Consider the following 12,753-nt stretch of genomic DNA (forward strand, 5'->3'; position numbering starts at 1 on the left):
TTTATTGACAGTTTTTTTTTAATTTTATTTGACAGAGTTAGGCAGTGAGAGAGACAGAAAGGTCTTCCTTCCATTGGTTCACCCCCCAAATGGCCGCTACGGCCAGAGCTACGCCGATCTGAAGCCAGGAGCCAGGTGCTTTTCATGTTCTCCCATGGGGTGCAGGGGCCCAAACACTTGGGCCATCCACCACTGCCCTCCCGGGCCACAGCAGAGAGCTGGACTGGAAGAGGAGCAACCGGGACAGAACCCGGCGCCCATATGGGATGCTGGCGCCGCAGGTGGAGGATTAACCAAGTGAGCCATGGCGCCGGCCCCTATTGACAGTTTTTAAAGACTTGTTTATTTGAAAGGCAGAGTTAGAGGGAGAGACAGAGAGAGATGGAGATATTCCAACGGCTGGTTCTCCCAAGATAGCCACAACAGCCAGGGCTGGGCCAGACCAAAAATAAGAGCCAGGAACTCCATTCGGATCTCCCCAGTGGGTGCAGGGACCCAGCCACCTGAGCCATCTTCCACTGCCTACCCAGGCCCATTAGCAGGGAGCTGGTTTGGAAGTGGAGCAGTTGGAACATGAACTGGTGGCCATATGGGATTCTGGCATCACAGGCAGCAGCTTAACCCACTATGCCACAACACTGGCCCCATATTGGCATCTTTTGAACTCAAAAGAAGTTGAGGGAAAAGTTCTGATATCCTTTATTTCCATTCTATGCAGGAGTAAGGATGTTGCTCAGATTTACTGATCTCAAGTCAAAGGGCCACAGGTAAAGACCAAAAGGGACATGTCAAAAGGTATGGAGGGGCCGAAAAAAGGCCAAGAACTCTGGTGAGGAGAGCACAGTTGGTGCCGCTACAGTGATTGGAATGACTACTAAGGAGCTGAAAAGATCCAAGGCCCTGTTCAGGTACTTAAGTTGAATGCTTAACAGGAATCACAGAACAAATCCAGAGGATCTTGGGGCTGGCGCTGTGGTTCAGCGGGTTAACGCCCTGGCCTGAAGCACTGGCATCCCATATGGGCACCGGTTCTAGTCCCAGCTGCTCCTCTTCCGATCCAGCTCTCTGCTATGGCCTGGGAAAGCAGTGGAAGATGGCCCAAGTCCTTGGGCCCCTGTACCCACGTGGGAGACCCGGAAGAAGCTCCTGGCTCCTGGCTTCGGATTGGCAGTTCCAGCCTTTGCAGCCATCTGGGGAGTGAACCTCGGATGGAAGACCTCTCTCTTTCTCTCTGCCTTTCCTTTCTCTGTGTAACTCTGACTTTCAAATAAATAAATCTTTAAAAAAAAATCCAGAGGATCTAGACCAGGGATGGGTTTGTGTTTGGCCTCTCTAGAACTGCTGCCTCAAGGCACTGCCCAAACCTTTGACACCTAATAGAAAGTGAGCCAACAGAAGAGTAAAAAAATCACTCCCAACGCAAGACCTGGGCTGTGGTGCGGTGTGTTAAGCTGCCGCTTGAGAGGTCCACGCGCCCTATCTGAGGGCCTGTTTCATGTCCCAGCTACTCCATGCTTCCCATCCAGCTGCCTGCTAACGAGCTTGGGAGGCAGCAGAGGAATGCCCAAGTGCTGGGGTTCCTGCCACCCATGTGGCAGACGTGGCTGTTAGGCACTCAGAACTTTATGCCCCAGTAAGGTGAACAGGCAACTGGATGAGGCAGGAGAGTTCGATGGCAAACAATATCAAAAGAGAGCAGAGGTGGAGAGGAGCACCAGCCAGGGACTGAGAGACGGCTCATCCCCTCTCGGATGCTGGGTGACGGATGACAAGGCAGTTGTCTTTTTATACCCCTGGCCTGGGCAGGGGTCGTGTATACATGCAATATCAGCTGGGAGAGGCTGAGGCAGAATCTTAGACTATGACAGCCCCAGGCTCACTATCTGGGACTCCATTTGCTAGGTGTGACATGAACTATTTCTGTGTCAGAGGGCCTAGCAAGTCCAGCACTGGATATTGAATGCACTTGGAGAGTGAACCAGCAGATAGAAGATGTCTCTCCCTCTGTCTCTCTCTGTTACTCTTCCTTCCTTTCTTTTTTTTTTTTAAAGATTTTATTTATTTATTTGAGAGGTAGAGTTACAGAGAGAAAGGGAGAGACACAGAGAGAGGTCTTCCATCCGATGGTTCACTCCCTAGATGGCTGCAATGGCCGGAGCTGTGCCAATCTGAAGCCAGGAGCGAGGAACTTCCTCCAGGTCTCCCACGTGGGTGCAGGGGCCCAAGGACTTGGGCCATCTTCTACTGCTTTCCCAGGCCATAGCAGAGAGCTGGATTGGAAGTGGAGCAGCCAGGACTAGAACCGGCACCCATATGGAATGCTGGCACCGCAGGCGGAGGATTAACCTGCTGCGCCATGGCGCAGGCCCTACTCTTCCTTTCAAATAAATAAATACGTCTTTTTAAAAAGACAAAACCTATGCAATATAATTAAGGTAGTTTCTGCCACACAAATGCATAGGATCTGATCAGAATCTCCAGATGACGACAAAAGAATCAACAGAATTTTGAGAGGTTTCTGCAGTGTTTGATAAGAATAGCTATTCTTTATTGAGGGTATGCATACTATGTTATATAGCACCATGCTTTGTACCGTGTATTTTACATGGATTATCTTAAAATTACGACTGGGGCTGGCACAGTGGTGCAGCAGGTTAAACCCTGGCATGCAGCGCTGGCATCTCATATGGGCGCTGGTTCAAGTCCTGGCTGCTCCTCTTCTAACAAATTCCTTTTTTTTTTAATAAGATTTTATTTGTTTATTTGAAAAGTAGAGTTACAGACAGTAAGAAGTAGAGACAGAGAAAGGTCTTCCATTCCATCCACTGGTTCACTCCCCAAATGGCCACAACGGCTGGAGATGGGCTGATCTGAAGCCAAGAGCCAGGAGCTTCCTCCAGGTCTCCAAAGCAGGTTCTGGGCCCCAACTGCTTGAGCCATCTTCTACTGCTTTCCCAGGCCATAGCAGAGAGCTGGATCAGAGAAGGAGCAGCAAGGACTAGAACCAGTGCCCATATGGGATGCCGGCGCTGCAGGCAAAGGATTAATCTAGTGCACCACAGTGCTGGCCCCCGGCTGCTCCACTTCTGATCCAGCTCTCTGCTAATGGCCTGGGAAAGTTGTGGAAGATAACTCAAGTACTTGGGCCCCTGCACCCACATGGAAGGCTCCTGGCTCCTGCTTTGGCCTAGCCAAGCCCAATCATTGGGACCATTTGTAGAATGAACCAGCAGATGAAAGATATTCATCCTCCCTCCCTCCCTCCTTCCCTCCCTCTCTCTCACATTCTCCCTCCATCCCATATCCTTTATAAAAAAGACTTAAAAAATAAAATTACAGCAACTTTATGAGAGGGCAACTATTACCATACGTGTTGGACAAGCAGAGATGCTGAGAACTGGAGAAATTAACTTATTCAAGGTTACACAGCTAATAATTTATAGGACTGGAATTTGAACCCAGGCAGTTGGACTCCAAAGCTCATGGTCTGATCTACTACACTGAACTGTTTCCTAATGTACTCAGATAGGAAATAATGTTTCTTTAAAGGCTGGCCCAAAGTAACTGAAACCTGTTCTAGAGATAACATGGTACAATGGAAAGAACACAAGTTTCATTTACTTTTTTAAAGATTTTGTATTTGAAAGACAGAACAAGAGAGAGATCTTCCATCCGTTGGTTCACGCCCCAAATGGCTGCAACAGCCACATGTGGGCCAGGCCGAAGCCAGGAGCCCAGAATTCCATCCACATCTCCAACGAGGGTAACAGGGGCCCAAAAACTTGGGACATCATCCACTGCCTTTCCAGGTGCATTTAGCAGGGAGCTGGGTCAGAAGCATGGGGTAGCTAACACATGAACCAGGCCCTCTGAGATGGAATGCAGTGTCCCAAGTGATACCCTAACCCGCTGTGCCACAACATCTGCTCCAGAGCACAAGTTGTAGGGTGAGACAGAGCTAGGTTCAAATCCTGACTTGGCCAGTGCCTGTGTGACCTGCGGGAAATTGCTGAATCTCTCTGCTTCTCGGTCTCTTTATAAAGCTGAAACAATAATAGCTACCTGATGGGGTTGTAAAACAAGATCAGGTAAAGCACTTGGCATGCTGGACTTTAATGGTAGCTATTACTACTATTCTTACTCAGAACTGAGCATTTTCTATATCCCTGCTAGAGTCATTGTCTGGGCGAACAGAAGAAAAACAAGAAGTCACTTCATTAAGCTGATTATTTGATGAAGTAGCTGATCCAATGGAACATATATTGATTTTTTTTTAATTATTTATTTATTTATCTGAGAGGTAGCCTTACAGACAGAGAGAAAAGTCTTCCACCCACTGGTTCATCCCCAAATGACCAATTGGAAGCCAGGAGCCAGGAGCTTCTTCTGGATCTCCCACACGGGTGCTGGGGCCCAAGCACTTGGGCCATCTTCTACTACTTTCTCAGGCCATAGCAGATAGTTGGATAGGAAGTGGAGCAGCCAGGTCTCGAACTGGTGCCCATATGGGATGCCGGTGCCGCAGGTGGAGGCTTAGCTTACTGTGTCACAGCATGGGCCCTGCCAATGGGACATATAAAAATATTGGGTTATTTACCACTATAAGTAGGAAGTTATTGGATGATTTTATTTTTTTAAAGATTATTTGAAAGGCAGAACGAGCGAGAGAGAGATCTTCCATCTAGTGGTTCATTTCCTCAAATGGCTGCCAACAGCTAGGGCTGGGCCAGACTGAAGCCAGGAACCAGGACCTCAATCCTTGTCTCCCATGTGAGTGGCAGGGACCCGAGTACTTGGGCCGTCTTCCGCTGCCTCCAAGGCACTTTTGCAGGGAGCTGGATCCAAAGCATGGAGTCACTGGGACTCAAAACCAGGCACTCTGATATGGGATGCCGGTGTCCCAAGTGGGGGCTTAACTTACTGAGGCACAACCTCTGGCCGCTAGATAGATCACTTGAGCAGCTTTGTGGAGGTTGGAGCATGGCAGGGAGAACAGTAGTCCGGGAAGAGACTTTGAAGGATTGAATTGAAATAGTGGAAGTGGAGGTGGGGAAGAGGAGACAGGAGGAGTAGCTGTGGGGAGGGAGTCTGGAGTGAGGTAGAGAGGGAGGAAAACATGATGCTAGGGAAGGAGGTAGGGTAGAGAATAACATGCCAGTGTGAAGATGTCTTGGAGTTCAAAGGGCAGCAAAAATGCTTAGGAAGAGAGGATGGTCATAGGACTGGTACAGAATTGGGCTGCACAGAGGAAGTCACACGGATGGCTGTCCTTCGTTCCATAACTCCAGTGTCTGGAATTATTGTGCCTTCTCCCCAATTTAAGGAACATAAGCATGCAGAAACAGTTAAAAGATTACTCACAATATAATAGGGAAAATTTAGAAACAAGCCAAATAAAAAATGATAAAGTATCTTTTTTTTTTTAAAAAAAATGTATTTATTCGAAAGGCAGACGGAAAGAGAGACAAAGATTTTCCATCAGCTGGCTCACTCCCCAAATGGCTGCAACAGCCAGGGCTGGGCCAGGCCAAAACCAGGAGCCAGGAACCGTGTCCAGGTCTCCCACGTGGGCCTACCAGGGTGTGTGTTAACAGGAAGCTGGATCAGAAGGGAAGTAGCCAGAGCTGGAACCCAGGCTTGGGATGCAGGCATCCCAAGCAATGTCTTAACCACTGCACCAAGTACCTGCTGCACCATTTGACTTTTAACACTGTACTTACATAAGGAAAGGAAGAAGGGGTAGCAGCACAAAAAAAGAGAAAGAAGGAAACAGTAGGGAACAATGTTTGTTCAGCTGTACTTCGGCCCTGTAGTTATTTCCTGAAGGCTTCCACCATTTGCAGCATAACGTAACTTATCTGATGTACTGAATTAAAAGTCTAATGTGATTGAGATACCGCTAGATGTACCTTGTCACTGCAAAGTAAACATTGTCTACACCGCCTCCCTCCCTCCTGCACAGCTATCCGTCGTCATCCATGCAGGCCACACCAGCAGGTTTGAGGAGTGTATGCCTGTTTTTCCAGCCCTTTCTTTTTCCTTCCCTCAGGCAAGCCCCAGGTGCACTTTCTTCCTCAAAGCTGCCAGCATGTTAGGATTTTTTTGTTTCCAAAAAGATTAACTATGATCCCAGATTTCCCCAGTTCTCGCAAACCTGGACAAGCACAGAGGCCTTTAGCATTTTAAAGATTTTCCTTTGACTCATGATAGGGAAATGGCCATGGGACAACACAAATAATAAATACGAGGGACGTGCAAATTTATGAAATTTTACAGGTTTCTAACAAGTCAACTCTGATTCATATTCCGTTCCTTAGTGATAAGGTGACTAACCAAGATCCTTCTTGGTCTTCATTTTTTAAATTTATTTTTATTTACTTGAAAGGCAGACAGAGACAGGAACAGAGGGACAGAGATCTTCTCTCCACTGGTGTACTCCCTAAATGCCTGTAATGGCTGGGGCTGGGCCAAGCCAAAGCCAGGAGCTAGAAACTCAATCTGCATCTCCCATGTGGGTGGCAGGGACCCAAGTACTTGAACCATCACCTGCTGCCTCCCAGGGTGCACATCAGCAGGAAGCTGGGTTGGAAACAGAGACCAGGCACACAGGTTTGCGAAGTGATCATCCCAAGCAGCAACATCATGTTTGTACCAAACACCCATCCCTTGGTCTTCATTCTGGAGTGAGATTTCACCACGCGTCCCCTCCTTGACTTTTGTCCACATAAACGGTCATGAGCAGAAACTTCCATGAGCAGGAGTGGGCATTTGGTGCAGCAGTTAGGGCACTGCCTGGGATGCTCGCATCCTCTATCTAAGTCCCTTCAGCTCCTGAGTCCAGCTTCCTACTAATAAACATCCTGGGAGGCAGCAGATGGTGGCCCAAATATTCACATCCCTGCCGCCCATGTTGTGGGAGACCAGTTTGAATTCCAGGCTCCTGGTATCAGCTTGGTCTGGCCCTGGTTGTGGTGGCCATTTGGGGAGTGAACCAGCAGATGGAAGACCTCTCTCTCTCTCTCTCTCTCTTTCTCTCTTTCTCTCTCTCTCTGTCTCTGTCTCTCTCCCTCCCCCTCCCCCCTCCTCCCTCCTCCCTCCTTCCTCCTTCCCTCCCTCCTTTTCAAATAAATCACAATAAATAATAAATTAAAGGGGCTGGCTGTTGTGCCACAGTGGGTTAAGCCATCACTGGCAACACAGGCTCAGATCCTGGCTACTCTGCTTCTAATCCAGCCCTCCGTTAATGATGATGACCCAAGTACTTGTGTCTCTGCCACCCATATGGGAGACCTAGATGGAGTTCCTGACTCCCAGCTTTTGGAGCTTGGCCATTTGTGGGGAGTGAACCAGTAGATAGATCTTTCTCTCCCTGTCTTTCTCTTTCTCTGCCACCCTGCCTTTCAAAAAATGCATACCTTTTTAAAAAAATATTAATAAATGAAAAAACTTTTATAGGCAAATTTAAAAGAAAAACAACAAATGGGGAACAAGTATTTCATAAGGGAATAATTCCCTTATTATATAAAGGACTCCTAGAAGTCAATAATAAAAGATCAGTAACTCAATAGAAATGTGAGCAAAGGATATTAGTCAAAGTTCTCCGGAGAAACAGAGCCAATAAGATAAGGGCATTTATTATGGGACTTGGTGCACACAGTTAGGCCAACAAGTCCCGCGATCTTTTCCCTGTAAGCTAGAGAACCTGTGAAGCCCCTGGTGTCATTTGGTCCGAGTCTGAAGGCTTAAGAGGCAGAGAAGCCACGAGAATAAGTCCTGGAGCGGGAAGCCTGAGAACCAGGAACTGTAGTGTCCCAGGGCGAGAAGAGGGAGTCCTCGCTGGGAGACAGAATCAGCCTGTCCTCTGCCTCTCTTGTTCTATCAGGGCCCTCAGTGGAGTGCATGCTGCTGTTCATATGGGTGAGGGCACACTGCTTTGCTCAGACTACTGGTTCACAGGCTCATCTCTTCTGGAAACGCCGTCACAGATACACCCAGACATCATGTTTTACCAGCCATCTAGTATCCCTTTACCCAGTCAAGCTGATGCAAATTGACCATCATAGATATAAAGAGACAATTTGAAGAACTGGAAATAGAAATGGCTCTTGAACACATGAAGATATCTGTGTATCTAAGAGGAATAGAAAATCCTCTACTGAGATGTTTCTCACTGATTTGGCAAGGTGAAAGTCTGGTAACATACTGTTACAGGGTCGGTGCCGTGGCTCAGTAGGTTAGTCCTGTGCGGTGCAGGCATCCCATATAGGCACTAGATCGAGTCCTGGCTGCTCCACTTCCAATCCAGCTCTCTGCTATGGCCTGGGAAAGCAGTGGATGATGGCCCAAGTCCTTGGGCCCCTGCACCCACGTGGGAGACCCAAAAGAAGCTCCTGGCTCCTGGCTTTGGATCAGCACAGCTCCGGCCATTGCGACCATGTGGGGAGTGAACCAGTGGATGGAAGAACTTTTTGTCTTGCCTGCTCATTATCTGTAACTTTACCCCTCAAATAAATAAATAAAATATTAAAAAAAAAAAAACCATACTGTTGCATGTGGTGCAAAGAAACTGGTGGCAGTGTAAATCGGTATCACCTGCATGGACAGTAGTTTAGCAATATAATTAACCATTATAAATGTGCAAACCTTCCATTCCAGATATCTGACTTCTAAGAATTCATACTGTGAAAATATCCCACAGGTAGCCGGCGCCGCAGCTCACTAAGCTAATCCTCCACCTTGTGGCGCCGGCACACCGGGTTCTAGTCCCAGTCGGGGCACGGGATTCTGTCCCGGTTGCCCCTCTTCCAGGCCAGCTCTCTGCTGTGGCCAGGGAGTGCAGTGGAGGATGGCCCAAGTGCTTGGGCCCTGCACCCCATGGGAGACCAGGATAAGTACCTGGCTCCTGCCATCGGATCAGCGCGGTATGCCGGCTAGCGGCTGCGGCGGCCATTGGAGGGTGAACCAACAGCAAAGGAAGACCTTTCTCTCTGTTTCTCTCTCTCACTGTCCACTCTGCCTGTCAAAAAATAAAAAAAGAAAGAAAGAAAATATCACACAGGTGCAAAATGACATATAAACAATCGTCGTGGGGCCGGCGCTGTGGCGTAGCAGGTAAAGCTGCCACCTGCAGTGCCGTGTGGGTGCCAGTTCAAGTCCCAGCTGCTCCACTTTCAATCCAGCTCTCTGCTGTGGCCTGGGAAAGCAGTAGAGGATGGCCCAGGTCCTTGGGGCCCCTGCACCTGCGTGGGGGACCCGGGAGAAGCTCCTGGCTCCTGGCTTTGGATCGGCGCAGCTCCAGCCGTTGCGGCCAATTGCGGAGTGAACCAGTGGATGGAAGACCTCTCTCTCTCGCTCTCGCTCTCTCTCTGCCTTTCCTTCTCTCTCTGTGTAACTCTGTCAAATAAATAAACATTTAAAAAAATTTTAAAAATGAACAATATTTGTAGTAGAAAGGAACTGGAAATAATCCAAGTGTCACTCAATAAGATACTTGTTAAACAAAACTAACTACACAGAAATAAAATAGAATGAGCAAACTATTTATGTACCATTATAGACTGAGCTCCAGTACACATTCAAGGGGCTGGCATTGTGGCACAAAGGGTTAAGCCGCTGCTTGCAATGCCAGCATCCCATATCAGAGTGTCAGTTCACAAGTCCCAGCTGCTCTGCTTCTGATCCAGCTCCCTGCTAATGTGTTTGGGAAAGCAGCAAATGATGGCCCAACCATTTGGGCCCCTGCCATTCATGTGGAAAACCTGGAGGAAGCTCCTTGCTCCTGGCTTCTACCTGGTCCAGCCCTGGCCTTTGCAGCCATTTGGGGAGCGAAGCAGCAGATTGAAGATCTCATTTTCTCTCTGTCTCTCCCTCTCTTTCTGTCATTCTGCTCTTCAGATAAATAAAATCTTTTTAAAAAAGATTCAAGACAGTATGCAGGAGCAGGTGTTTAGCCTTGCAGTTAAGACACCCATGTCCCACATCAGAATACCTGGATTTTATCTTCAGCTCCATCTCCTGATTCCAACTTCCTGCTGATGGAGACAGCAGCGATGGCTCAAATGATTGGGTTCCTGCCATCCACATGGGAGACCTGGATTGCTCTCCTGGCCTCTGGCTTCAGCCCTGGCCATTTTGTGGGCACTGGGGCATGAACCAGCAGATGGGAGCTCTTTCTCTCTCTGACTCTCAAATAAAATAAATAAATAATAAAAAAAACCTTCCCTTTAAAAAAAATAAGTGTGCTTTTCTTGTACAAAAAAAGAGGTTAAGCACTGCGATATAGCGGGTAAAGCCCCCGCCTGCAGTGCTGGCATCCCATATGGGCTCGGTTCAAGTCCTGGCCACTCCACTTCTGATCCAGCTCCCTGCTAATTCAGCTCCCTGGGAAAGCAGATGGTCCAAGTCCCTGGGCCCCTGCACTCACATGGGAGATCCAAAAGAAGTTCCTGGCTCCTGGCTTTGGCCTGGCCCAGCCCTGTCTGTTGTAGTCACTTAGGGAGTGAACCAGCAGATGGAAGATTCTCTTCCTACTCCCCCACTCCCCTCCCCTCGTGTAACTGTGACTTTCAAATAAACAAATATTTTTTAAAAAAGAGGGAATTAAAATATATGTACCCATGTTTGCATAAATATGCATATTTATCTCTTTTTTGCATATTTATCTCTTGAAGGTTACTGTTAAAACTAGTTGCTTCTGGAGAAAGGAATTGAGTGGTTGGAGGTAGGTGTGGGAGGGAGACATTTAACTATGTATCTTTTTTTCTGTGCCTTTGAAATTTTTTAAAAAGATTTATTTATTTGCTTGAAAGGCAGAGTTACAGACAGGGAAAGACAGAGAGAGGTCTTCCATCTACTGGTTCATTCCTCAATTGGCTGCAACAGCCAGAGATGGGCCCATCTGAAGCCAGGAGCCAAGGTCTTACTGCGGGTCTCCCACGTGGGTGCAAGGACTTGGGCCATCTTCCACTGCTTTCCCAGGCCATAGCAGAGAGCTGGATCGGAAGTGGAGCAGCCGGGACTTGAACTGACGCTCATTTGAGATTGCCGGTGTTGCAGACAGCGGCTTTACCTGCTACGCCACAGCACCGACCCCTCTAAAGTGTTTTTAGCACATGTTTTAGGAAGGTTACAATTGCCTGAGTGCTGAGGACTGAAAAAGGACAAGACTGAAAATAGAGACCTTGAGATAGCCAGGCTGGGTTCTGAGGACTATGTGTGAGCAGTAAGAGGAAAATGAGGGTGACTAACCACCCCAGACTCACCAGGTACAGTGTGTTCTTTACCCATATTTGATGGCATGTTTGTTTCGGAAATGTGTGACAGGAAATTCATTACTCTTGCCTTTCTAAGAAGCATGCCAATCAGCTTTTATTTTTGTAGCGGAGCTCACCCAAACAAGTTGAGAACCATTAATCTGATGAATTTTCTCATAGGCATCCATAACGTGTGCATGCACATGTGTGAAATGCCTCTTTCTCCTCACCCTCACTCTCCTCCATTTCAAGAAAGTCTTTTTTTCAGTAAGCTAGAAAGAAATCTGGTATTCTGCCAAGTGTGAGAAGATTGTATTAAAAAGAAAAAAAGAGGCAAGGGACCTCAGGTTACTCATGGGAAGCTGACAATTTTGTTTTCTTTTTCAGGCAAGTGAAAGTCTTCAGTGATGAAATAAGGCAGATTCTTCTGTGAGAGAAAGGTGGATGTCCTTCTAAATAAAAGGATGAACGTCTAAGCCAATGCTCTCTGCCATCCTAAGATTATTTTCCTTTGAATATAGTTGTTGATGTTCATTCCTGCTAGATGGTAGCCAGAATAACCTGAAAGTGTGCCCACACTGCAAAACACTTAGAAATCCCAGGTCAAAACTAAAATTCTTTTATCAGTGGACAGCTAAGCTTCCAAGTGAGTAAAGGAAATCTCAGGAATCAAAACTCCAAGTGGACAGTGGAAAACTTGAGCATTGGGTGGGAGTGGAAACCTCGGTTGCTCCACTGCTGGGGTGTAGGCAGCTTGGTAAGCTGCTTAGGTTCTGATGGCCTGGCAGAGGTAGGAGACAGAGCCTCGGGCTGAAGGGAAGCAGAGGGCTGGAACTGAGACATCTGTAGAAAGTTAGGGCTTTCAAAGGACTCCGCCTTCAAGAAGAGTGGACTGGACAAAAATCCATTCACTAGCCTAGAGAGACAATCTGGGCTCCAGGAAGATAGGAAAAAACGTTCCCCTGTGAGGACCTGTAAGCTCAGGCATGCTTGCGCGTGGGTTTCGGATACTGCTGCGGGGTCCGGAAGCCGACCGGGCCAAAAAGGAGCATACAGGATTCCTAGCCTTGGCTGTCTCTTGGACTGCCTGGCAGAAGCAACATAAAACATCTCCAGGAAAATGTATGCTTCACAAGATCCCCACAGGTAAAATCTCACTGAGCAGAACTTACAATAAAAAGTTACGAAACTGGGGCAACCGTTGTGGTGCAGTGGGTTAAGCTTCCACTGAGACATCCACGTCCCATGTTGGGTAGAGCACTGTTGGAGAGCCCACTGCTCCACTTCCAATCCAGCTTCCTGCTAATGTGCTTGGAAAGGCAGTGGAAGATGGCCCAAGTGCTTGGGCCCCCTCCATTCATGTAGAAGACCCAAATGCAGTTTCTGGTTCCTGGCTTCAGCCTGGCCCAGACCTGGCTGTTGTAGACATTTGGGGAGTAAACCACTGGATGCAAAATCAATCTCTCTCTCTCTCTCTCTCAAGATTTATTTATTTATTTGA

At 47.7% G+C, this 12,753-nt stretch overlaps 1 long non-coding RNA gene across 1 annotated transcript; it reads left to right on the forward strand.

Moving 5' to 3' along the window:
• The first annotated feature begins 716 nt into the window (after positions 1–716).
• On the forward strand, positions 717–8,538 carry LOC138847627 (uncharacterized). The gene is made up of 2 exons (XR_011385525.2): positions 717–767; positions 7,883–8,538. It is a non-coding gene; the product is annotated as an uncharacterized LOC138847627 (long non-coding RNA).
• Positions 8,539–12,753: the final 4,215 nt, after the last annotated feature.

The sequence above is a fragment of the Oryctolagus cuniculus genome, chromosome X (assembly GCF_051225735.1).
Source record: "Oryctolagus cuniculus isolate XC-2025 breed Fujian yellow rabbit chromosome X, ASM5122573v1, whole genome shotgun sequence".
Lineage (NCBI taxonomy): Eukaryota > Metazoa > Chordata > Mammalia > Lagomorpha > Leporidae > Oryctolagus > Oryctolagus cuniculus.